The sequence below is a fragment of the Epinephelus moara genome, chromosome 13 (assembly GCF_006386435.1).
Source record: "Epinephelus moara isolate mb chromosome 13, YSFRI_EMoa_1.0, whole genome shotgun sequence".
NCBI classification, from domain to species: domain Eukaryota; kingdom Metazoa; phylum Chordata; class Actinopteri; order Perciformes; family Serranidae; genus Epinephelus; species Epinephelus moara.
In genome coordinates, this window is record NC_065518.1 from 22581134 (window position 1) to 22606977 (window position 25844).

General features: G+C 40.9%; 1 long non-coding RNA gene across 1 annotated transcript in view; it reads right to left on the reverse strand.

The window, feature by feature from the left end:
* The window catches only part of LOC126399344 (uncharacterized), a 63089-nt gene that overhangs the window by 14914 nt on the left and 22331 nt on the right, over positions 1 to 25844 (reverse strand). The window contains exon 3 of the long non-coding RNA XR_007570886.1: positions 25738 to 25842. This is a non-coding gene — a long non-coding RNA (uncharacterized LOC126399344). The remainder of the gene's footprint in view (positions 1 to 25737; positions 25843 to 25844) is intronic.

Sequence of the window (25844 nt, forward strand, 5' to 3'; positions counted from 1 at the left end):
GATTAGACAAAATGTCAAATAAATCATCACAGAAACCACTGTTTGCTAGGATTTTTATGTCAGAACATCAACAAACACCACTGACCACTTGGTGAGTTTCATGGCTTTGAAAACGAACATTTCGGGTGGTTTTAGGACAGGTTCACACATGGCCATAGGCAGCAGTGTTAAGCCAGGCAGGGGAAAGCCAAATTCTCCGAAAAGGAGCAATTGTCAAAATTTTGGTCTTAACCACTCTATTTCATCATAAGCAACCCAGAAATAGGGCTCAAAGTGCAAAATACTGGACTTCTCCTTTAATATAATGGGTTATGCTTATATGAAAAATAAAGAACATGGAAATAACTTGCTCGCAAACGACTGCTGAATATATTTCAAACAGGATGAAGACCAAACAAACAAGGCAGTGAAGTCTACTAAGTACTTGGTGTCATTCAGCTGTAAACTTGTACAGAATATTAAACCAGTGGTGCTCAAAGTGGGGTCCGTGGCACCCTGCCAGGGAGTCCGTATAAGGTTTCAGATCCACTAATTTAAATTATCGTGAAAAAAAAAAAAAAAGCTTCATAGATTAATACATTTTATTTTGAAAATCATATAAAAAATAATAAAAATAAAATATTTTTAAAATCTAAAATAGTTCATAGGTTATGTTCTAATCTAACAGTTGTATATTATTTAAAATAATCAGAAGCCACTTTTTATTTAGCCTCTTTATGCATGCCTCTCTTGATATGTGTGTTTGAGTGTGTTCATGTCCTGAAATGTACTTCAAATTAGCCCTCTTCTCTTATATTGTTATATTTTGTTCTGTGTAACATACTATGAGTATTCTGTGTTGAGATGGTGCAGACATTTTTAATACATTTCTAATAATACGTTGGTTCTTTCCCAAAACTAAGACTATGTAAGTGTAAAAAATAGGCTACTTCAAATTATTTTAAGGAAAAAATATGAGGGGGGCCCCAGTACGTATTCGATCTTGTAAGGAGTCCTCAGACAAAAAAAAATTAACTTCAAATTATACAGTCTTAAAAACAATGTCATTCCAACTATCAGGATGCAACCCTCTGCCATAAATTCACTTTTCTGTGAACAGCCACAAATGCAAAAGCACTAGATTGTAGTTTGTTAGTAGATAAAAGATACATTTTTTTCATATTCTTGTGACTTTGATAGATGGGTGCAATTTCTCAAAGAGAAGTTTCTGGACTGGATGTTTGCCTGTGTGGGCAGGTCAGTGGTGATCCTTCCTGTCGCTTCACATCACTCTAAAGACTGCCTTTGAGCTGCCTGAAAAGACATGTCCTCTTGAAGGTCACTGCTTTGTTTAAATGGCAGTAAAAAAGTGCTTATAGCAAATCAATGATGGAAAAAAAAATGTTCTAATTACTTATACACAAAGTTGTAATTAATATGACATTTGGTGTTTTATCCTAATTTTGGAAACATCTTTCTTGTTCATTGCTGTGGGTTTTTTTTGACAGCATCCCCCCAAAGATCACTTGTCAATCAGGGTGACCAAGCACATTAGTTCCTGTGTATCAGAGGATTTTTTTTTTAGAAATGCTTTCATGAACTGATAATAGTTTGAATCACTAATGAGATGTACCAATCAGCAAAGCACTTCTATCAAAATGTCACAGATTATTACTTAGAGTTAGTGTATAACCACACAAATCCAGCCAGTCCACACAGGTCATAGGGATGCTAGGCTGACCTAGAAACTAAAAATACCACCGGCTGCAGTTAATTAGTGAAGTAATAAGATTAGATAGCTCAATTGGAAGGAAATGGACAAGAGCTGGAGTTGAGGACTAATCCTGTTCAGCAGCTGTGAGCCTAATCACAGATCCATACACAGCATTAATAGTTTTGTCTCATTCAGCAGAAAAAAAGGATGTATGTCTTAAGTGTGAATTGAATCTGTTACTACAACGTGAGAGCATATGAACATGTATGACACCAGTATTTGCAAATGTTGCTTTCCCCCCCCCTGTTCTCAGATCTTTTAGATCAGACTTCAGATTTTCTGCTGAATTTGAAATGAAATGCCATTTTTGTAATTGGCAGACAAAAACACATCATCATAGCAACTGTACTGCCTAACATGCATTTTGATGAGATGTCTGCTTGAAACGGCATTTAGGCGTTGGCTGAGGTAACCAGCATCCATAAAAAGACAACAGGCGTCAAGGAAGCAGATGGCTAATGTGGGCAATCTGCAATCAAAAGCAGAAGAAGAAAGAACTGGGGCTGTTTACCTGTGCTTTTGAACAGAGCGAGCTCGTGTGCTTCGTTCTTGTTTAATGTCTTACTCTATTCCAACACTGGTGCTGTCCCCTGTTTTGAACATGTATTTAAATCTATGAGAACATTAAAAGTTCAAACAAATCCCTCCATGTTGGTCATAGTGGAGCATAATGGTGATTCAAAGATATAGTCTGATAGCTCTGATTTAATACCAGGGTGGCTGGAGGAGAAGGCACTCTGCACTGACCCTGCAAAATACTGAAAGTCCTGTTGTACTTTGGGACTCTCACTTATTTGACAGCGCAGTAGTTACTTTACTGGACAGCCGCACGCTCAGCAGTGCTGAGGTCTATAAAAGCGCAGAGCACTTTATGATTCCTCTGGGAGAATAGAAGAACAAACACAAAATGACACACCATTTTGGATTTAAAAAAAAAAAAGTAAGAAAATTGCGAAGAAACGACACCTGTCTGACAGAGTAAAGAGAAACTGGTTGGTTGCCCAACAGACGCAGAGCTTGGTGGTAGTGCTAAACGAATCCAAAAGCTCCTCAAAGATTTCATTCAACTAGCAGCAGATGATGACAAGCTGTCCTTTTCACTGGTTTTCAGTTACCAAGATGTTGGCAAAGAAACAGACACAAACCAGGTAATATGAAAGAAAATATTTGCTGTGTTCTTCTCCACAAATACAGTGTTTTTAATTCAATGATATTTATGCGACAGGGAAGAACATCTAGAACACAGGCCAGTAAACAGTTGGCATGACATTGTCAGGCATTACAAATCTCTTTCTCTTCCCAAATCAATCTAGATATTAAAAAATTACAGTGCTCTTCTGCAGAGCCAGGTCTGACAGGACTGAACACAAACCTCCTCTGTGGCTCCTGATAAACCTTTTACATCGGACAGATGAAAAGACCACAAAGTCTGGATAATTATGCATTCTCTTAAAGGTTATAAGGTGGAAAAGTGAGAAAATGTACAGCATCTTATTAGAGTTCCCAACTCCCCATGGACATGCTGTTTTCCATTGTAACCAAAGGTGCCAATGTTGAAGTAATAATTGCTCTTGCCAGAGCGCTACAGTTCACATTGTGTGTGTGTGTGTGTGTGTGTGTGCGTGTGCGTGCGCGTGTGATAAGAGCCAACGTCCCACTCCTGCAGATCATCTTAACACAGCTCCAATTACACAGGAGCTGATTAGATGTTCCCTGTAGAAAAGGCCGGGAGGAATACAGAGGACCCAGGCAGATAAACGAACCACAAAGACTGTGCCTTTAATTATTATGAGATCAAATAGGGTTACTGAATGAAACTTCCTTTTTGAATCCTCAGATAGACAGCTGCCAGCCAAAACATGTTTTAGAATAAATGTAGACATTTTAAGTCATAATATTTTTCGCGAGTTAACAGACTGTGATGCAATAGCTCTTAACATTCTCTCAAAAGAAATGTTTTAGTGGAAACAGACAACTTTACCACCCTGGGTTTCCAAGTGGTATAGACCCTTTTAGGGCCGAGGTCACAATGACGTCATTTTATAAGCTGGAGGCAAAGCATGACTCGCCACCACAGGGCTGTAGGCTACATAGGAGTCTTAAAATGTGGTCTTGTTGTATTATAGGGAGCCAGAGAAAGAGGAGTCGTGGCTCAAAACTTAAATTTTATCACATACCAGCTGCCACTGCCTGTCAACATCACAAAGACAACTATGGTTAAATGCAATAAGATGAAAGGACTGGACGGAGGAGATCATCAAAAATGCTCCCATGTGCAGTGCACACTTCATATCAGGTTCAGGAAAAAGTTTTTACTGTTGTAGGGATGAATAACGTTATGTGTATTAAGGGTTATTATGTCGATTCTTGTCGAATCCTCGATCAAAGATTTCTCCATAATGCTTACTTTTTAGAGCTTTAGCTAACATTAGCTTCGATATCTGAACAAACTGGAGGAAACTGTTCAAGTGTCGCCCTACTTTGTAAGATCGGCACAGTAATCAAGCACAAAGCCGGCCATCCCACAGTCCTGTCAAATCATCCATCTACTGAGTGAAAGCATACGGGCTGGCCAGTCTGCTCCCATTGGTCAGTGTTTACTTTTTCAAGTACTCGTCCCGGAGAGTGAGTGACCTGACATGGTGCATTTGTAAATTCAGTTTGACCATCTACACTAAAATGAGAGTCCTGTTGGTCGAAGAAATGGATTGTGATATTTCTATTTAAATGAATGAAGGTTAAGTTAATCACACATTCACCATATCTCCCTAGGGTCCAGAGTGCGCTCTGTCACTCCGAGAGTGTGGTGCTCTGAATAACCGAATGGTACATTCTGACAGCGCTCCGAATTTACTAACAGTCCAGTTTGTGCCGGAGTGAGTATTTCTGAATTCACTACTTGCACCATCTTCCTCCATTGTTTAAAACAAGCCAACAGAACCTGCTAGCTAGCGCAAGCTAATGTTTATGGAGAATGTTTTGCCTCCAGCTAAGCCACGCCCACCAAAAAACATCATACTGTTCACTAACAGTAAAAGGATCTATTACTGTTGGTGCTGCTGTCACAAAGACAAGCAGATCCCTTTCCGTTTTTCTCAGAGTCTAGCTGCTACTACTACAGTTTCCACAGTTACTTTGGTTGTTCCATTATCTGCCATTTCCATTACTGAGGATAGTAAGCGTAAAGAACTTACATTGATACTCTTAGTAACTGTGGCTAGCTGTGGACAGCTAATGATAAAAGCAAAAGCATTATCTTCTTCCTGTTTTGGTTGTGCAATGGTTGACACACTTTCTTTGTGCCAAGCCTTCATTCTCCTGGGAGATTGTACCCAGTGGCAGACATGATTGCATTGTGAAACGATGCTTATAGAGAACCAATTTAAACACTGATGCTGTCATTATTCTACAGCTATTACATTATCACATCAACATATCCTTTATAATAGCCCCTTTCATCCATGCACTGAAACCTGAAGTTACCCAGACATTACCTGGAAGAGCTCTATGTGAGTGCCCCAATCATTTGGAGCGGATGTTAGAGGACTTAACCCTGCCAACTCCCTTGTACAAATTCATTATAATGTCCCATGAGCCCATGTGTGAACAGAGCAGGTAATTGTCCAGAGAATTCACAGCTAGTGAGTGGGCGTGCTGATGACATTTCTATCATGCAACTGGCATGAAACCGGAAGAATACAAAGATGGGAGGGAGAAAAAGAAGGGTAATTTACACAAAGATGGCAACGAAAAGGTCTAACTATAGAGACGACACGATTCGTTAACTTCTCTTAAGAACCATTGACAAAACTGTCAGACAAATTTGAGTGATCAGCTGAACACTGAGGAAAGATTATTGGATCAACAACATCATTAGGATTTATCCTCTGGGCAACCTAAATATTTCTACCAAATTTCATGGCAATCCACCCAGTTGTTGCCAAGATATTTCTGTCTGACTGACCGACATTGCCATTCTTGCCGCAAGCGTGGCTAATAAAAATAGCCATGAATCATTCATATTTTTTTATAGACCAAACAAAAACAACATGACATCATATAAAGGTCATTTCTTCAGAATGAATGAGCAAGAGCAGCTGTCTAAAGCAAGGTTTTTGTTAAATTCAACACCCATGCAGAGGGAAATCCATCCCTGAAGTGTTAAAGCTGCCAAACTATCTTCAGACAGAGGCCTCACGAGACCATGATGCAATGCAACCAAAGGACATTTTATGTTCAGTACTCTAAGCTTTTCTCAGCTGAAAAATGTCTCACTCCAGTTACATGTAATTGCTCTCTCCAGCTGCTGTACACGTGTGAGCCTCAGCTGAATGCAGCAAGTTCACACCCAGCCGCCGAGAGACACTGGTAAATGTAGGGAAACAATAATTGAAGATAAAGATGACAAGGTTGTGAAAAAGTGTTTACACCAATGACATCAATTATAAGGCAAAGACAAAATGAAATCCTGGCACTTCGATTACATTAATATATGAGTATCACAAGGGCTAAATAACCACAATGGCCTTGATAATGTTCACACAAACAACAGCATGACATTGTCTGCTTTGTGCACAGTTTGTAGTTTAAAGATTGTTAATAACATGTAAATGACTACTTCTGAGATGTCCAGTGGAGAGAGCAGTCCAGGGTGACTGTTGGTAAAAGGTCGCATGTCCTGGGAGTGTCACCACTCTGTTGGTACCCTGCCTTGGAGACTCACCGTGACACCAGCTCAGCACGGCCGGTACAGGACCTGACACTAAGCCGGGCTGACAGCACCATACACTGTGGGCTCTCCTTCGCACTCCTCATACCTCAGTTACTTCTAAAACTACCGTGTCTTGGTTACAAAAAAATCCCTTGGTTCAAAGGGAGTTTTGAATGAAGCAATGTCGTGTTTAAGGACACCTTTAGCTTGAAGTTTTGCCTCATTCCCTCACTTAAATCTCCTCATGTTGTTTGCTCTAGGCAGTTGGACAGAGTTGGTACACAGTGCATCTAAATACCAAAATGCCTAGGGCAAAATTGATGCAACCAATTGTGTCAAAGTTCATGGAGCAATAATATGATTATTAGGCTACGTTCACATATCAGGACTTAATGCTCAATTCCAACTTTTCTCCTGATCCGATCTTTCTGCCTAATCTGCTCACATCTATGTTTGAAGTGGCTCATATCTGGATCTCACCCTGAAATGCCTCAAACGCAACCAATAAGGTCACACACATGCAGGTTGGAATAACAATAGAAACGTCACAAACAAAACAGGCATTTGGGGGAAAAAATTAGTGACATAGTGGTGCAGGCTTCATCTCCCAAATGATAGGCATAGTAGGAAGGTCAGATGTTTTCCTGCATAATATGTAGCCATGTGCTTCTGTTTGGGAGAGCATAAAACATATTTCCGGAGAAATGGTCGTTTGGAGCAATGGCCATTTATTTTCAGGATAACAGGCTGTCTTACAAATGGGCTTTGGGCCGATTAAAGGCTCTAACATACTTTTCCCATTGAATTTCAGCGGACAGCTGTGGTCACGCGGACACGTACATGGTTCCATTCATAGTACGAGTGAGGGCTCTAGTCAGCCCCCAGCAGTAAATGGCAGAGTTTACCATTCTCCAGCATCGTATGAAAGTGAAACTAAGAAGATGCTGCTGGGTCTGATGTGCAAGCCTGTCGAATATCCAACCTAAATCTATCTTCAATGTGGTGAGGTGGTTGCTGCTGGCTTCGGGCTGGACTGCAGCGTGGAACAAGAAATTTGGAGCATGTGCAGTCAGTGCACTCGCTAGGCCTACAGTCAGTAACAAAAACATGGGCAGCATGTAAAATTCCACCTTGGGTCCGTGCAGACCCTTGCAGCAGTATGGCTACGGCATACTTATGGTGACTGATCTGCATCTGCCCAGTGAAGTATGGCATGAAAAAACATGGATATATGGGAAAAACTCATGTGTTGCAGCGATCAGATATGTATCAGATATAGAGCCACACATTAAAATGACACAGATCTGATTGTGTGTGTCTGTGTCACATGGAGAAATAAAGCTGCCAAAATAAGTGTTTTCCTTTTACCTCGTGACTGTTTTGACTATTTAAACTCCGATGTAAAGCCCCTTCCTGTATTGATCTGTATAAATTACAACAGTACCATATGACTACAAGGGGACACAGCTGTGACATTATTTTGTATTGATTAAGTGATTGATTAATGGGTTGGATTTTGGCCTGTTTCGCTTCCAATTCCCACTGAGCATGGACAAAATCAATCATCAATTAGATTTAGCTGCTCCTTAACTCTAGCTTCAAAATAATTGAGGGGCTCAGCCCAGAGGTAAGATTTTAGCTATTCTTAAATGGGTACAACATTAGAGTAAATTAAGTTTCACCTAAAAACACCATGTTCAATATTTTATGACTCCACATTACTATTATACTAACGCTTCCAGGAATAAAGATTTTAATGAAAACTCCACGTCTTCCGCCCATACAGAAATACACAAACTCTCCCTGTGTGGTCTTCGGGGCGGGGTGGGGTGGGGGGGTCGTTGGGGGGGGCGGTGGAGGTGATGAGTAAACTGGTGAAACACAATCCAGGAGGATAGAGTGGTCGGAGGTGATAAAGCAGCCAGGCTGATGACGCTCAGAGGACAGTCAGAGGCCGGTGATCAGGGTGCCACCGTGGCTCCTCCATGCCACCACACCCGCCTCCTCACCAGCCAATTACAGTAATTAGAGGATTGTTTCCAGTTGCTGAAAGATTAAACGCTCAATTTCCTGGCTGCTAAGATAGCTGTTGCTGGACATGTTTCAGCATCAGCATGGAAAGTGACATTTTTATGAAACAGTTTGTAAAAGCTGTGAGAATCAGAAAACATCCAATTATACATGCAGTGTATTCATACCATATTTATATGATATGAAATTGAACATTGGGATTTTATTGATTATGTGGGTCACCACATAATTTTTTTTTTCACGTAGATCACATGACAAACAAACTGTGTGCTCATCCAGTCATAACTTATGCAAAGTAACCAGTTTTTCCTTTTGGGTATTACAAAAATGTGCTTTAATGAACTAGCTGTTGACTGAATCATATCATGTTAACAGAAAAATGACTTACATATGTTGAAGGTCATAGCTTAAGGTCAGATTCCTTACATGTACCAAGTCAATGTAACTGATAGTAATTTATTTTGTGACCCACAGTGACACGCACTTCATGGTAGAGCAGGCTCTATCTGTCATGCATTAATGGCCAGGCCATTGAGGTTACTGTGTAGTGCTATTGGCACAGCCACTTGAGTTCTTATGTGTGGCGAATGAGCCAAAAATAAAACAAGTCCTTCAAAATTAGAGCATGAAGCATCATTACTTGGGATCTTCCTGTCCTCTACTGTTGTTGCCATGTGGAGCTGACGCAACACAGTGAATAATCAGTGTTAGGTCAGAGTGTGCAACCGCTTAGAAACACCTTAACACAAAAATGAAATACACAAACTGAAGGAGAGAGATACTCACTTGTAATAATTGAGTATTTGGACAAAAAAGCTGGCTTTGGGTCTGGATGTTTTTTTTTTTCAGGTATGGCACCTCTTCCTGACGTACAAGCAAGAGAGCAAACTCTGGCGAATGAAGCGTGATAAAGTGTCCAGATATACTACGAGCAGCAACAACATTCAGGGTGCCTATAGAGCCCTGAGTGAACCCAAGCAACAGCTTGCTGTTGCTCCGAAAATAGGATGGAGGTACGTGAAGCTTTGCCAAAATAGAGCCAGGGTGAGCAGTTTTACAAACAAGCGACACATCGCTTAGCCTTAGCCTGAGCAGGTTCAACATATTCTCATACAATGGTTTGTTTGGCCAACCTCGTCTCACTCCGGAGTGAAACAAACACCGACTTTCAGCCAGGAGAGCAGTGTTTGCAACCTGTAAGCTTAAAAACCCAAACCCTGTTCTTTTTTCCTAAACCTAACCACTTGTTTTTGCCTAAAAATTTGCAGTGTTGTACCGAGGTAGTTATTTTGAAAGAGACCGTATGTAAACGGTACATTTCCTGTGAAAATGGAAGTGTATTTTCAAAGAAGATAATGCATGTAACAGGCAGAACTTGACATGGCCTCCCAGAATGTCAACAATCAACGCACCCAGGGTACCTTTCATGACCAAATGTCGATATGTGACGAGGTTGGAGTGAGAATGTGTTGAATTAGCACCTCACGTACTTCATGTAAAGTTATGCACTTAAAGGAGCTATATGTAAGAAATCTAAAGCAAATAGTCGTAAAATCCTCCTAATATGTCACCGAGACTAAGGAATAATGTTCATATAACATACTGATCTCACCGACAACAATAGTACAGCCAGAATATTCGCATTTAAAAAAACATTTTTACAGTCCGCAAATCATGTTTATGTTTTGAACTTGTGTTTTGGCCTGTTGCACCACCCACCGCCGTCTACCAGTCACGCAGTCAGTAGAGTCTCAGCATCAGCATCAGACGACTGAGCTACAGCAGCACGGCAAGCAGCATTAGCAGTGTCCCTGTACATAGCATTAGCAGCCGGCTCCTCCTCAGCTGTATCCCGGCAGCAGCGTTAGCAGTGTACCGGTACATAGCATTAGCAGCCGGCTTCTCCTCAGCTGTATCCCGGCAGCAGCGTAAGCAGCTGGACTTGCTCGAATGGTCTGCTGGAAAACCGAAGATCAAGGACGCAGCGACGCAGCCCTGCCATGGCAGCCGCCCGTGGGCAAACAAATCAGTCTCCAGCGTGCCGCTGTCCAGCAACCTCGAATCTGTAGGGGAGGGGGGGCGGACACGACTCACGGCAGTATTTTGAATTTGAGTGCAGTAACCGTTTTGGCCACATTCTTACATACAGCGCCTTTAACATAAAGTTATGTTGGTTAGGTTCAGGAAACGAAATGTGGTGGTGATGCAACATAAAATAACATCCAAACACCAGTGCTGGGCGAAAGTCCTGTGTTTATTGACCCATCTACCACCCCAACCTGCCTCTTACACACACTTTTGCTCTTTACTTCCTTCTTTACTCCTGTCAGCGCACTGGTTATGTGATAGCAGCCTCACCAATAACGTGAATTATATTCAAATTGTGGTGCTTTACTTAGGTATACATATAAACAGTGGTTAGGACACCTTCATTGGGAAACAATGAAACAATCTGATGTTTGCTTGCTCGTTCACATCGCACCTAATTGGAAAGAGTATTGATGCAGCTGCATCAGTGCTTTAGGTAAAGACAATTACATGAGCTGGGATATACCTATACTCATTCTGATAGCTCATTGTAATATCTCTACCCATTCATTCATCTACTATATCCACTTATCCTGTGCAGGGCCGTGGGGCTCATTGATATAACTGCTGTCTAGTAACACTTTATCTAATTTTTATTAACTTTGCTGTCTAATAGAATATCTAATTTTGGCAAAGGCTAGACTCTCGTGGGTGCTGTATAATTAGCAGACAATAGCCACTACAACATTAATAGGATAATCAGGCTAATTATGATTATATGTATTGTGGAGCCATGAATGATGACCACAAAACATGGTTGATCTAAGTGAGTTAAAATTTGCACCAGAAATAAAATTCAGAATTATTTTACCTTTTTTTTTTTTAAATCAGAAATTCTATTCCCACAGAGAGATTACTTACTTAGTAACTTACCAATGTCCTAAAACAAATGACAATTTAAAGCTATTGTATCATTGCAGAAAAATAGGGACAAAAAGATGCATAATGCATTCCCACTTAAACAATAAATGTGGAGATCAATATCTATCATGTAATTGCTTTACTCTTTAGGACTTTGTGTTTTATGGAGGTGCCTTTGAACTGAAAAATATTGTAACACTGTAAGCAGAGACATAATGCATGACCTCCGGACTAGTCTCAGTAACTCGTATAAAAACAGCTATTGCTGAGTGATGGTTAAGCCTTAACTTGGAAAAAAATCACAATCAATTTGTCAGATATGTGACAGGATGATAGAGTTTAGACGGGGTGAGATGGAGTTACAGGTGAGACAAAACCTCAGAGGGTGTCCTCTGTTCCTAGTCTCACTGACGTGTGTATTGTTGGGTTAATAAGAGCCTCTCCCCATCAGTGTAATAGAGAAGAGTGGTGACTGTCAGTTTGCACCTCTTCTTTCATGGTGCTGCAGTTCTAAACCTGATGGTGACATGAAGGCTCACTCAGGAGGCTGTAATGAGAGCACCCCATCCCAGTGTCTCCCGAGCTGGATAATGTTATGAGCGCACAGCTTTAGGCTTTAATGCCAGCAGATTAGATGCACTAATGCTAAATGTTACATAAGTTTAGGTCTTCCATCTCTGAAGTGTCCAGAGTAATGAGACTATTTTCCACTGACCACAAGAACAAGCCCTCTATCCACCAAATATTCAATATGTACAACACCCTCAGGCACAAATTAACCTAATATTGTTTCATATTTGAATACAACATTAATCAAACAGTCATTTACCAATAGAAGTAAAGATTTGTAAATAATTCATGGCAGTCTAACATGTCAGATGGCTGTCTTTGCTTACACTTTGTTAGATTTTTTATGCTTTACTTGTTGTTTTATATTACTATGTAATATTGTTCTGAGAGGAGCTAGTGGACACAGGTTTATTATTAATATTTAGGTTCTCTGATACACATGTTTCATATTCAGAACTGTTTATATTAAGTAGTAATAAAGAAAAGTTTGCTGTTTGGTCTAAAACTTGGTCATAGATGGTCAGAAAATCTATAAGACAGCAATAGACAGAGAAGTCACCTGTTGCACAAAAGGAGTACATTTTTTGGAATAACATGAAGCTATAGTTTTTTCTTCACAGCCAGTACAGACCACTCAGCTGTATCCTCAAAGTGCCTATTTACAGGCGTAATTTAAGACGACTGATGTCGCTCGCCAAGTGTGACATGGACTATCAAGTCAGGAAAAGGCGGCAAGACCATGAATTCAACAACAGAACGTCTGACTAAAAGGTGGAACACACAGAATGACTGCTGATAGTATTATAATTAGCAGGTACTATTTCTCTCGTACCTTAGTTCAAATTGAAATGGGATTCTTAGAAAGAGTTTGTATGTTATCTTCCAAACCGATATAATTCCCGCAACTAAACTGAGGGCTGACTTTTAATAATTTCACACAGCCTCAGTCTATTTCTCACTTCTCATCCACACGCCCACGTTGAGAGCTGTTAAAGAGGGACAGCGACTCAAAAGCTTAATCTCACACAGAGCCAAAGTGGATCCCACTGGGTTACCTTGGGTCAGTGACACCCAAACACACACACACACACACACACCCACACACACCCACACACACACACACAAGCAAACACACACACACACACACACACACACACACGTACATGCACTTTGCATTTCACTAACAATTGAGGTCACAACAAAGAGTTCTAGTGAACTTTACCCTTGTAAACAGTAGCAGTCCCCCTCCCAAAAAATTGCTGAATATCATCCCCTTCCACCGCCATCCCTTTAAATCCAGCCTCTCTCAAGGGAACAATGGGAGAAATGTTTGGCCTTTGGAGCCGGTGAACGGGGCCATTGAGCGCCTTGCTGTGGGATCGGATGCAGTGAATTAGCGTAAAGCCTCAGCGGAGAATAAAGCTGACGCAACTGCACTGCTATGGCCTTGCTATCAGCTCCTGCCACGCAACACTGGGCCCAACCTGTAAAAACTCCAGTGCTGAGAACAACTGATACTACCACACCCAAGCCGAAGGGCTTATTTTTATATACACATGAAGATATGGGTGTGCATGCAAAGGTTGAATTGCTTTCAAAGGATTAGGGATGGAAAGTCAATCTTGATCCAGAAGTTGCGGAAAGAAAAAATCTTACGGTTGGTGCATTCAGAAAGATGCTCTAACATCAAAAACACTGCATCCAAAAAGCAGTGCATTCAGAAGACAAAAACCATTAGTGAATATAAATTAAGTCTGAGGGCCTATTTTTACCTGGTATTAATATGCATCTTACATTATTGGATCACAAGTGGACAGCTCTAAATACAACTTTAACTGTGAACACTAATGTATCCTGGGCCACATTAAACAACCGCCTGCTCAGCTGATGTCCTTGCTTACCGTCCCCGGAGCCACTCTCCTACCAGCAAACGGTCAGTTAGTTCAACATCCTCCCTGCTAGGACGAGCTAACAGCAGCAGCAGCTGGTAAATGGTCCCATAGAGCAACACATTTGGTCTTTGCAAAGGGAAGTAATTTCCATGTTAATTTGCATACAGAGCAGAAAAGTGAGATCCGATCACAAGTGGTCACTCGGACGCGTGTGGAGATGCATTCTAATGCCAGGTACGGACAGACAGACATACAGCTGTCCACTTATGATCACCCAAGACTCATGGCACAAACTGAGTTAGTGACTGGAATCAAGAACTGGTTCTAGCTGCAAGCTGGATCCAAATTGTTTGATCCATCAGAATCATATGCCTCCAAGCTTATCAATTCCTTTTATCAGTGCCGGCATGTTCTTCTGACAGCTGCACATTGAACATTTATAAAGTCAAACTAATGTTTACACAGCTGGAAACTTGCCTTGCAACAATAAGGTGGAGAAGAGGAAACACTCCAAAGTGTGGCTTCATTTCATGGAAGAAGATGGCAGCAAGTATTTTGCTATGCCTGTAAAATGATCATTTACATTTACAAAATACCAGCAGCAATGTGCTGGAAAATCTGTCTACACCGAATGGGATTAAATTCCAGGAATGCCATGTATTTGACACTCTACGCAAGAGTGCCACCTCTTCCCAGTCAAGCAGCGTGTCCATTACCATGGGTAAATATCCTATGTTATAATAACATTTGCGCCACTGAGCTACACTATGTTCAGACTCGGAGATAAGTTGCATTGGCCTGCTTTTTTTCCATACAAAAAACTGATCACGAGTCGAGGAGATTGATCAGGGGCCAGACCGATTAACAGAATCGATAATGGCATTAGTATTGTATCAGTTCCCATCCCTAGTCTGAGTGTCCCTGAATGCACCAATGGCTGCAGTTTTCAAAAGTCCCCTGTTTGCCTTAACAAAAAACAACTGTAACAATCAAATTACAGTGATGGATTATTCACAGATAGATCTCAAGCAAACTACATGTCTCTCCAAGTTTGATTTTCATATTATTAATATGTAAATGGAAACCAGTGGCAACCTACAGTATGCCATTTCCACTGAATGGACTGAAAGATGTAAAACCACCGGTGTGGCCCTTTAAATAAATACAGCACATGGTCCTGGCATGTCCTCTTTACTCCAGCTCTCATGTGTAACGGAAAGCTTCTCAGCCTAGTCTTATGAATGGCATCTTGTTGCTCTCTCCAAAAAGGCCCCAAGCTAAAGGGGCAAGTGGCATCCGACCATATGCCTGCACAAAACCACCATATGCCCCAATGGTTAATTCATTTTTCCAAGGCCACAGGCCTTTTTTTTAGCATCCCAACATACCAGTGATACCACAACACACTTTTGAACCTTTGTTCAACCTCCAGTACTGCATGGCATTTAAACTAAGTGATGACATCTCAGACTTTCAAAATCTCTTTGCCCCTTAGTATAAATCTGCTGTTTGTCTCTTGTGTCTATTCTAGTGACATTACAGACGAGTGTGTGTAGGTGTGATGGCGACTGTGCCTGTGTGAAAGAGCATACGGAGAGTAAAGATAGGCCTCCATGAGTGTGTATGTTGGCGAGAAAGAGGGAGAAAGTAAAGCAGACAGTGGGAGTGAGGAAGCAATGAGAAAGTAGAGACTGATGCTTCGAAATAATGGGGTCTATGATGCCACAGAGAAAAAGGGTCAGTCGCTGGTAAATTTGGGGTAAAATCAGGGCTTCACTGGGCTCTGCTGTGTGAAATTGACAGATGGAGGATGGGTTCCCAGGGAGCCAGACCTGCTACAAATAGCTCAGTGTGCACTCTCTCCTGTGCACACATACATGCAAACATGAAAGGAGCTCAGAACAAGAAGCTAGTTCGAACACACACTCACACACGCCCACGCAGACCAATCTGAACAGTATATGGAATATTTTACATTGATGCTTTCAGACAACACATGTAGTCTTTAATTAACCTTTGGTGTACAGATAAGGAGACACACATACAATAAGAGAGTGGTACCGACTTATACTCGTTCTCACCTGTCTGTACTACATGACAAGATGTGATCTGGTTCTTAGCCTGCTTCCACTTGGTTATGTCTATCGTCCCGACACTCTGCCCAATTCACTTTTTGGGACTTGCTATGAGGGATCCACAGAACTGTCCAACCACATTGCAGTTGAGCCATCAAGGTTAGAGGAACAGAGAAATGAGGGAACACACTCAGTAGCTCTGATGAAGTCACAGTGTGCCTGCTGACTCTTAACTGCTCCCTCTGTCCTGGTTCTGCCACTTAAAGTGAGCTAATTTGCAAGATTTGCAGGGGATTTTTAAAACTTTGAAGAATATAAACCAGTTTAATGAGGACTACATGTCTGTTCACTTATTTCTCTTTGTTCCACAGATGGACAGAGCTTTGTTCATAATGATAACACCCTCCATTAGTCTTTTACTGAATGACTGACATACAGTCCTCCATACAGGTGGCTGTGCCTACAGAAAATAAATGAGCTCGGTGTCTCGTTTTTTTCCTGTGTGAAACCAGCTCTAAAAATATCAGCCATGGAAACAGAGAGGGAGTCCGAGAGCGCCTGAATGCATAATCTGTTCAGCAGACAGGTTTAATTTGTGTCATGAGTGACAACATCTGTTGTAATGAACTCGCCAAGACAGTGTCACACAGGGAAGAGGAGAAACAACAGGAACATCAGGTGAGCAGCCATCTCTCCTTCCAAACATTACCTCATTTAGTTGCAACGTTGTGTTGATGCTCACTGTGACATAAATAAAAACAATTAACCTCATTTTATTAAGTGTTTTATGTGGCTAAATTTAAAATACCCAAACACTCTCAGAACTCAGTGGCTATCAGTCTGACGACGATAAGGCTCTGGGGGCAACAACATTATTTCAAGGGCCAAGACTTCCTCTTCCCTGCGCCAGTCATTTTGGCTAATCTCTATAAACAGATATCTGCATATGAATGCAGATTAATAAAAACAAACGAACAAAAAGCTGAATTATTATTAGACGATAGCCGATAGGTTCCTAAATTGCATTTCGCCCAATGCATTCCACCTCTTTTACTCTCCACATAGACTGTTTAATTGCTGTTCAAACGTGAGAGGTCAATACTAGAAACTAGGGAGCATCTTATGGGATCACTCCAGCCATAATACAGTGATCCACAACCTAAAAGGTTTCGTCTTGCATCTTGCATGGTTTCAACACTATTGACTAAATCTGTCCACAGACATACACCTAGCAAAATAGTGATCTAACCAGCCGTCACAACATCATTGTCAGCAAGTATTACATAAAAATCCTATTAAATTAACACACAGAAGGTAACTCCATGAGTAATAGTTTCTTTTACAAATAAAAAAGGGATTCATTTTTGTGGCTGAATTTCTTAAAGCAAGCTCTGTGTTCTTAATGCTTCTCATTGCTAGTGGTGATGAAGGACAGAGGTGAAGGACGTCCTCAGATTAGTCAAGTAAATGTAACAATGCCGCAATGTAAAATAAAGGTTCTGAATCACAGTATTACTAGCAAATTAACCTGAGAGTCAACAGTTGCATAAGTACCTAATATGCAGAATGGACCCTTATAGAGTGTTGTATAGAGTGGCCAGGAATGAGTCCTGAAACCCAGAACGTTAACTCAGAGTTAGCATTTTTACACTCCCCATTCCTTCGTGCCTGTGGATATTCTCATTTATCCAGGTCATAGTTATCTCAAGGCAATTGAATCAAATGCAACTGGACTTAGTTTTGTAAAAAACACCAAACTAAGTCCAGTTGCGTTCGATTCAATTGCCTTGAGATCCCCATTCCTTCGTCTTAAAGTCAATGGGTCTTTGTTTAGATGCCTGAAATAAGGTCTGTGGTTAACACAAGCTTAAGAGACTTCCATATTTTGTTCTACTACATAAAATACATCAGTAAATACCCTTGTTTATAGTCTAGTGTTAAAGCTTTTTACTTCTGGTGATTGGATTTTGGGCGATTATCTTACTGAGCAAAACATTTAAGTATCATAAACATTTGTTTGCCACAGATCTTATTTTCTGCAATAATCCAAGATCCAATGGAAAAATCCCGTGGGCTTTTTGGCGAGGTACCAGGGTGATGTTAACTTCTGCAACGACCTACAGAAAAATGTCATCCATGGAGTACTCCATGGATTATTATTTAAGGGGCATTACAATTTTGTATCTGGCTGAGGTAATTTAAATTACTTCATGTACTCTTATACAAGCTGTCATAATGCTTTCTATACAAAATTTTAATCTGCAAAGTGACTAATATGATACAGTTGTCAGATAAATGTCGTAGAAGGAAAAGTACGTTTGCACTTGAAATGTAGTGGCAGACAAGTACAACTTCTCCTTCAAATGAAATTCTCCAGTAAAGTACTTGTGCATCAAAACTGTACTGACTACATGTACATGTACGAAGGCTGAGGGTAGACGAGAGCGTTTGATCACTACAGGGACGGTCTGTCGTTTGGGCAGAGGCAGAGGTCAGGGTCAGCAGGGGGAGACACGGCTGTGAGGACACTGGATCCTGAGCCGATTAATTTTCTAACCCCCAGGGTATCAGTGGAAAGGTGGACAGGAGCTTTTCTCAGCGTGCTGTCAAGGTGAGGACATGGTGAAGCATAGACACCCGACTGTAACCCCCAGCATTGCACCGCACAGCTCATTAGGTAATGAAACTCTCGTGAAAAGCCAGGATACAAGTTTCGGGTGAGGTGAAAAGAATATAAAGGGCTTTAGTCTGTATGGAAACATTTTTCGATCTGACATTCATCAGGTGATTTAAAAACCTGTTGAAAGAACACTGACTCCAGAATTCAATACTAACCCATGACCACAGCTATAGACTTGGAAACAAAAATTTAAGCGTGATTATGTTGCTGTTACCAACACCCATGTGTCATTCAAGCAGCAGCATCATTGGAGCATGAAAGCCCAGCATCATCCTTTATGATAAAGCAGAGCCTGTATGACAGTTAAAACTTAATTGATCTATTGTGCAATTAGGCTTTAAAGGCTTATACAACGGTGGCTAACAATAGGTTGCATTTATGCCTCAGTGAATGATACACTCTTACAATCCATATGCTTGAACTTGTGTGACAGTCACCATATGAGATTTAAAGTCAATGCTTCATAGCAGTTTTCTATAAATTACCCACTTTTACCTTTTATTGATTGTTCAAAGTCCACACAGGTTTGTGATTATTATAAGAACCAATAAAGTAAATATTAGCTAAAGTAAGTTTACACAAGTAAATAAATCAACCAAATGTGGAAATTAATATTAATGATAAATAGGCTTTTGATGTGGCAAGTGTAGACTTTTACATGGGAGGCCACCGTACACTGTGAATGTTGAGCTAAACCATGATGTTTTTTTCGTAAACCTAACCATGTGCTTTTGTTGCACTAGGATATGAACATAAATACACAGGGTTTCACCAACCTAAGTTTATTTTGAAAAATACATTATGCATCTAACGAGCTGAAACTGTACATTTCCTTTGACAACAGAAGTATACTTTAAAAGCATGTGTGTCATATGTATTTGTGAATGTCCACTGACAAAGCAGTGATATTTGATGAGTTGGGATGACAACGTATTGATGTTCAGGGTATTCCTGGGCATGCAGCCTCCAGTCAATAGCAGTTCGCATGTGAGGTCGGGACTCTAAAAAAAAGGTAGCAACCAGGTACACAATTACTGCTATGGTTCCCAATTAGTAATTGGAGCATTAATTTAGACCAAGGTTAAACTGTTGGTGCTTTGATATACAATTTTAATGAATACCTGGGAGCAAATCACAGACAATGCTAGTTATTTCTTGGTAAGCTAATTACCTAAGTCATAGCAGATTGGAGGATAAACTGGCTAAGTGCTTGCAGTGAATGGTCAATTGAAGTGTTAGATAAGAGTGATGTTATGGAGGGTAGTAAGAATGGACATCAGATCAGACCTCCAGCATTGTCCATTTCCTGGACTCAAAGTAGCACCAGCCACCCTGAGTGACAGGGAAAGAAAGAGGGATGTGCAGCTGTAGGAGTCATTATGTAAAAGCATTAATGGTCTCTGTCTTCACATGCAGTCACAGCTCCTGTGAATGTGATAGTGTAGTTGGTGTTGTGAAATGTCTTACTATTGTGTTGTTTTCATGAACTAATCCCTCTCAACAGTATCAAACCTGGCTAGCAATCAGTTGTGGGTCTGGCAAACAAACTTGTTGAAGGATTATTATTCTATTTCCTATTGCTGTCTAAGTGACAGTTCACCCCAAATTTAAAAATACATATTTTTACTCTTACTTGTAGTGCTATTTATGACTCTAGATAGTTTTGATGTGAGTTGCACAGTGTTGGAGATATCAGCTGTAGAGACTTGGTGTGAGCAGTTTCATGTAGTAACTATTTTCTTTCAACCAAACTACACCCGCCAACCGTGTCACCGTGCAGAAGGAAGTGTGCATCTACTCATGGATGAGAGGCCTGTCAGTGACAGTGCAAGTTGTAAACATTAATGATGTCCTCCTCAGTTGAGCTGTGATATTAACAGGCTCAGTGGTGCTTGATTAGCTATCAAATTTTCTGCACTGTGATAGGGTTGGCGGGTGTAGTTTGGTAGTAACTGGGTCATAGTTTTTGGCGCTTTGAGCACCACAAATCGAGTATCATCTAGTTCCATTACATTAGAGAGGAGGCAGACATTGCCAACATTCACCAAAACTATCTAGACTGATAAAGGTAAGAGGAAAAATATGTATTTTTGATTTTAGGATGAACTGTCCCTTTAATGTTTAGCAACTACATGCTGGTGATAGTGTCAGAATGTCTGGGTTTAATAGAGGCATGTTTGACAAACAAAGATGGAGCGTGTGCAAAGAAAATCACAAACGAACAAGACCAAAAACTGAAACATCTAATCAATACTTTTAAGATTTATTTTGCGAACACACACCTGTGTGAAAATATATGCAGGATTTGTTTTAAGGCATTTTTCAGTGAGCTCAACCCCACAAACTCTTTATATGCCCTATCGGTCCTCACTTTATGGCTGAACAGTAAAGTATATGAAACTACAGCAGACCATTAACCTGCATCACACTCATGCACATATGTGGGTTTATATGTAGACATTGTAACAGTGTGTACACTGATTACCTTATAAACACACCATTTTCCTTTCTTAAATGTGTTTATGAGAGCATCATATTCTATGTAAAATCATTTAATGTGGCACTAGTACAGCACTGATATGAAAACAATCATCTCAAAATGAAGAAACATAAACTTTCATAAAAACAAATTACTCTGGGTAGTTTTTAAGTTTGTGTAAGTTGTTATTTCCACACTGTCCAACAGTGAATCAACCCCCCCAACACGCACACACACTCCACCGCCACACTAAACAACAGCCAGCTGGGCCTAAGAACAAGAAGGCCTTTTCACAACTATTCCAGCCAGTGTGAGTACAGTAATATCACTTTCCTAATCCCTGCTGACAAGAAATGAAGTTGCAAAAATGAAATGAACAGGAATGGCTCCAACGCCTGAAATAGCTGCATCAGACAGGAGTCTCGGAGAATAATGTAATTGGGGTGCTTCGTGACAAGCCAAGCGGGGAGGGAGGGAGGGAAAGTTCAGAGCTCTTTCCGGGCTTCCACACAATATAGAGACACATTAATGTGGGATAAAATGACTTGTTAAGATGAGAGGTAAAAGACAGAGGAAAGTTCAATGACAGTGTGTAGATGAAGAATCAAAATGACAGAGGGTAGTTTACATTTAATAATTACTCCAATACAAATTCATTAACCATTTTTAATAAGGTGTAATAGATGAAGTAGGAGTTTTGTTCATTTTGAAAAGCGACATCCAATCTATTGGGCAAATCTATCACTTTCAAAAACTCCCCAAATTAATCTTTACCTAAATTAGGAAAGCGCACATGCTGATTTCATTTACTTCAAGCATTGCACATTACAAACACAGCAAATATATATTATATGTATTTCCCTTTGTGTGTCAGAATGCTTTAGATGATATTCCTGATTATGATGGAGAGATATCCAGCTGTCAGCAGCAATAACTCAATAGCGCTCCTGTGCAGTGTCTGCCTTAGGCTCGCGTCATTGTAAAAGATGAAATGCCACAATCACTATCACCAGAATGATTGTGAAAAGTTTATTCTTAGGGCCCTTCTGATTAATGCAAATTACACCTTGCTGCATACGACTGGCAGCAGCAAAGAGATCTCGGCTATTTTTTTTTTTCATTTTCTCTGCTCAGCTGCTGTTTAAGACCTCAGTGTGACATTTTCACATTAAATCTGTTTTTTACACGTCCCATATAAATCTGTTTTTGTGATTTTTTTTCAGTATCACCATGGGTAAGTGTTGAACAATTTGCTTTGTGATGTTTTTACACATCAATAAATCATTTCTTTTTGAGTTTCTTTGTTGATTATTTTAATTATTTTTCCTCACAGGCAGAGAAGTCACAGTACTGCACTACATGGGGGCATTTCAGTTCAAATCCTTAAAATAGCTGGATGTATTACATGTTTAGTGAGTGAAGCCAATCAAGCCCAGCTCCATATATGACAGGGCTCAAAGATAAGGATTGTCCGATTGACCTGGGCAAGGAAAATGGCGAATCAGGCTAGTAAATCTAGCATCACTTGCCTGATCGGACAAGTGGAAAAACAGAATTAAACACATCACTTTCTTTGGAACTAATAAAGGAAGTTGCCAAGGAGTGAGCCAACACACTTCCTTCTCATCTCTGTTGAGAGTTGCACTAGAGGATGTAGGTGAAAATCTCAACTATGTAATGCACAGTTTGCCACGAGTAGAACTAGGTCATACATATCAAAGCCTCATCAAGTTTCTGAAAATGTCACAACATGACAATTACATTTATTCTTGGTTGTTATTTGACAGATAGGAGCATGTAAAAGCTGACTTAGAGCAAGTAGATTTCTGACTCCGCTTAACCCACGACCAGGGGGATGAAAAAAACATGAACTCTGAACCCTGTATTATGTCTTGAATGAAGTTTAAAACTCATTTGTGCGTATGCAATGATTCAAAATTTACCCGTTCAAGATTGAAGATTCTGTTCCTATATTATCTCTTTAACTGTTGCTTATCATCTCCATTTTTCCAACGCACTCTTTCTCTGATGAGTCATGTTTACAATGGCCTTGGTACTGCCAAAGCCTTTGGTTGACCGGCCGCCTCCCTCCTTCTTGTCTCTTTCTTTGCTTCATTTCTACCAGTTCTTAGTGGTCTGAAAATAGTAAAAATGTGTTATACCTGTAGCCATGGAAGCGGCAGCGAATCCCACTTAGCCATCTCCCTGGGAGGCAAAACCCTCTCATTTAGACACACACATGCAAAGGATATGTGAGCTGCCACCTGTGATTATGGTGCAGTTACATAACAAGGTTTACAGTCTGGATGTGTGAACCTTGTGATCTACTGTTCTCCAGGCTTGCAGTACCACAGCGTCAAAGCCTTACATTATGCAGGACCGGGTACAGTACCTGTTGCCGACACAGACCAAGAGGCGCTCTAAAAGGACGCTTTGAGCTCCATTAGTTGACGTCCTCTGCCAAACACAATAGCCTGGTGATGATCACACACAGGCTATTGCAAATCACCCTCAGAAGTCTGAAATCAGAGGCTGCGAGGGAGAAAGAATAGGAGCACAGAGAGAGAAAGAGCCAAAAAAAAGAGAGAGAGGGTTCCTGCTCTGATGAATCATTAGTGATAAAGCTGGGGCTGAGCCAGTATGGCTGTATTTAGAAACTTCTCACTCTTTCACCCCCCACCACCCAACCACCCTCCCCTTACTAATTGTCATCTCTTTTAGCATTTGACTGATGACTGGCTCTCTGAAAAGACGTGAGAAAAGGGAAGCAGGCACTCAGCTCTGAGGATAATGTCACACTTTGAAGCTGTCAAGGGTAACGGTGATGTACTCAACAGTGGTGGCGATGCAGAAAAGGCTACAGCTTGCTCTCCAAAATAACTGAGGGCAAAAAAAAAAACAGGGACACAGGAGTTTTTCAGAGATACATGCACAGTGACACCAGTGACAATAGTCCTGTGTCAACACTGAAAACAACTCATCCTTTGGAGTCAACAGTGTTTTCCTAGAAGACTTCATAAGTAGAGCAGTGTTACGGATTATGATGAAATATGAGAGCTGACTAATAAAGTGATTGGCATACATCAGTTTCAATTCCCCTGACACAGGAGTCCTGGTGTGGCGAGACTGCCATATTGTCCAACACACATGCACACAAGCACACACATACATCCTCGGGTCAAACGTTGTTGATTAGTCTTCAGTGACAAGCGTGAAAGGCATCACTCTGCACCGAGACACAGCACCCAGCAGCATCATGTATTGATACACACTCTGCACTGTCCAGCACCCATAGCATTTTTCATTAAGGTAGCAGGGTATCGCAAGTCAAATAGATACATCAAAGCCCTGTTTCCATGGAGCAGTACGGTATGGTTCAGTTCAGTTCGGTACGCTTTTTTTTTCTGTTTCCACTGTGAAAAGTTGTGGATGGTACCAACAGAATCGTTCTGTACCGTCCCCATTTTTTGTTACCCCTCTGTTGGGGTACCTAGCACTTAACCCCCAAACTTGCCTGAGAAGGACTAAATGCACAAACCTGCTATTTCTAAATATCCAATGGAGAGAGGCTATTTTGTCCTGAAAATGTCGGTGTGCAGCCTCGTTCTGTGGACGATAAATGAGGTGCAGACTTCCATCTGTGTCACCGGTGATGAGGAAATACAGTAGGTACTGGACGGAGCAGTGAGTGACAATAACTCCGCCCACATTTAAGAGTACTGTTTGTGGTGGAAATGCTAGAGTCTAGGTAACATGCTGAAGGGTTACTTTTGGATCCAAAGGTACCATACCGAAAGTGTTTGGTGGAAACGGGGTCTAAGATTTGTCCCGGTCATGTCTCAGCTGTGCAAAGATTAATATTCTCACCTGATGCTGCAAAGGCCAGATGAATTTGCTCTACTCCAAATGAATAACCTTCCATTAATCAGCTCTTTTCTTTGAAGGTAAATGGTGGGATAACTCATTGTCTTATCTCATTGTAAAAGCAGAACAGATGGACTAAAAAGGCAGCAAACTCTGGGCTGTTCATTTTATGTGGGGAGTCATTGTGAAAGCCTTTTTATCTTCATAATGCTGCTTCCATTTACTTCTGATTAACATCTGATCAAATACAATGGGGGATTGTCTGCCTGTGTTTTCTGAATGATACGTCTGTGCATCAAGTTGCTGTCAACTGGTAGTGCCATGATGTGGGAGGGAGGGAGAGAACAAGAGGAGGGGAGGAGAAAAGAGAGAGAGGAGGGAGGCTGCAAATGGCAGCTTCTGTGACACCACTGGAGGGAGGGAGCGAGAGACAGAGAGGAGAGAGGGAGGGAGAGAGAGGGAGCGAAGAAATAGTCAGAGGGAGAGAGAGGGTGAGAGTGAGAAAGAGAGAGAGAGAGAGAGCAGCAGTCCAACTAGATCAGATTGCAAAAGATTGATACAGAGAGCTGTTCAGTTAATAAGCAGTAAGGGAGTATGGTACAGTTTTATGGAAAGACCTCATGTTTGTGAAGATGAAGGATGAGCAGAAGACCAGATGAAGAAACTGCCTCAGAAGATGGAGATACAAAAACCTTAAATGTCACTGGGATAATCCTCGTTTAACGTTTCATACCTGTTTTACACATCCGGCACTGACTGAGCAAAAGTGGTCTGGCCCGAGGTTCTGGTGTGATTCAGGCTGGTCAGAACTGTGTGTCATCACTGCTCGCAATTGCACCT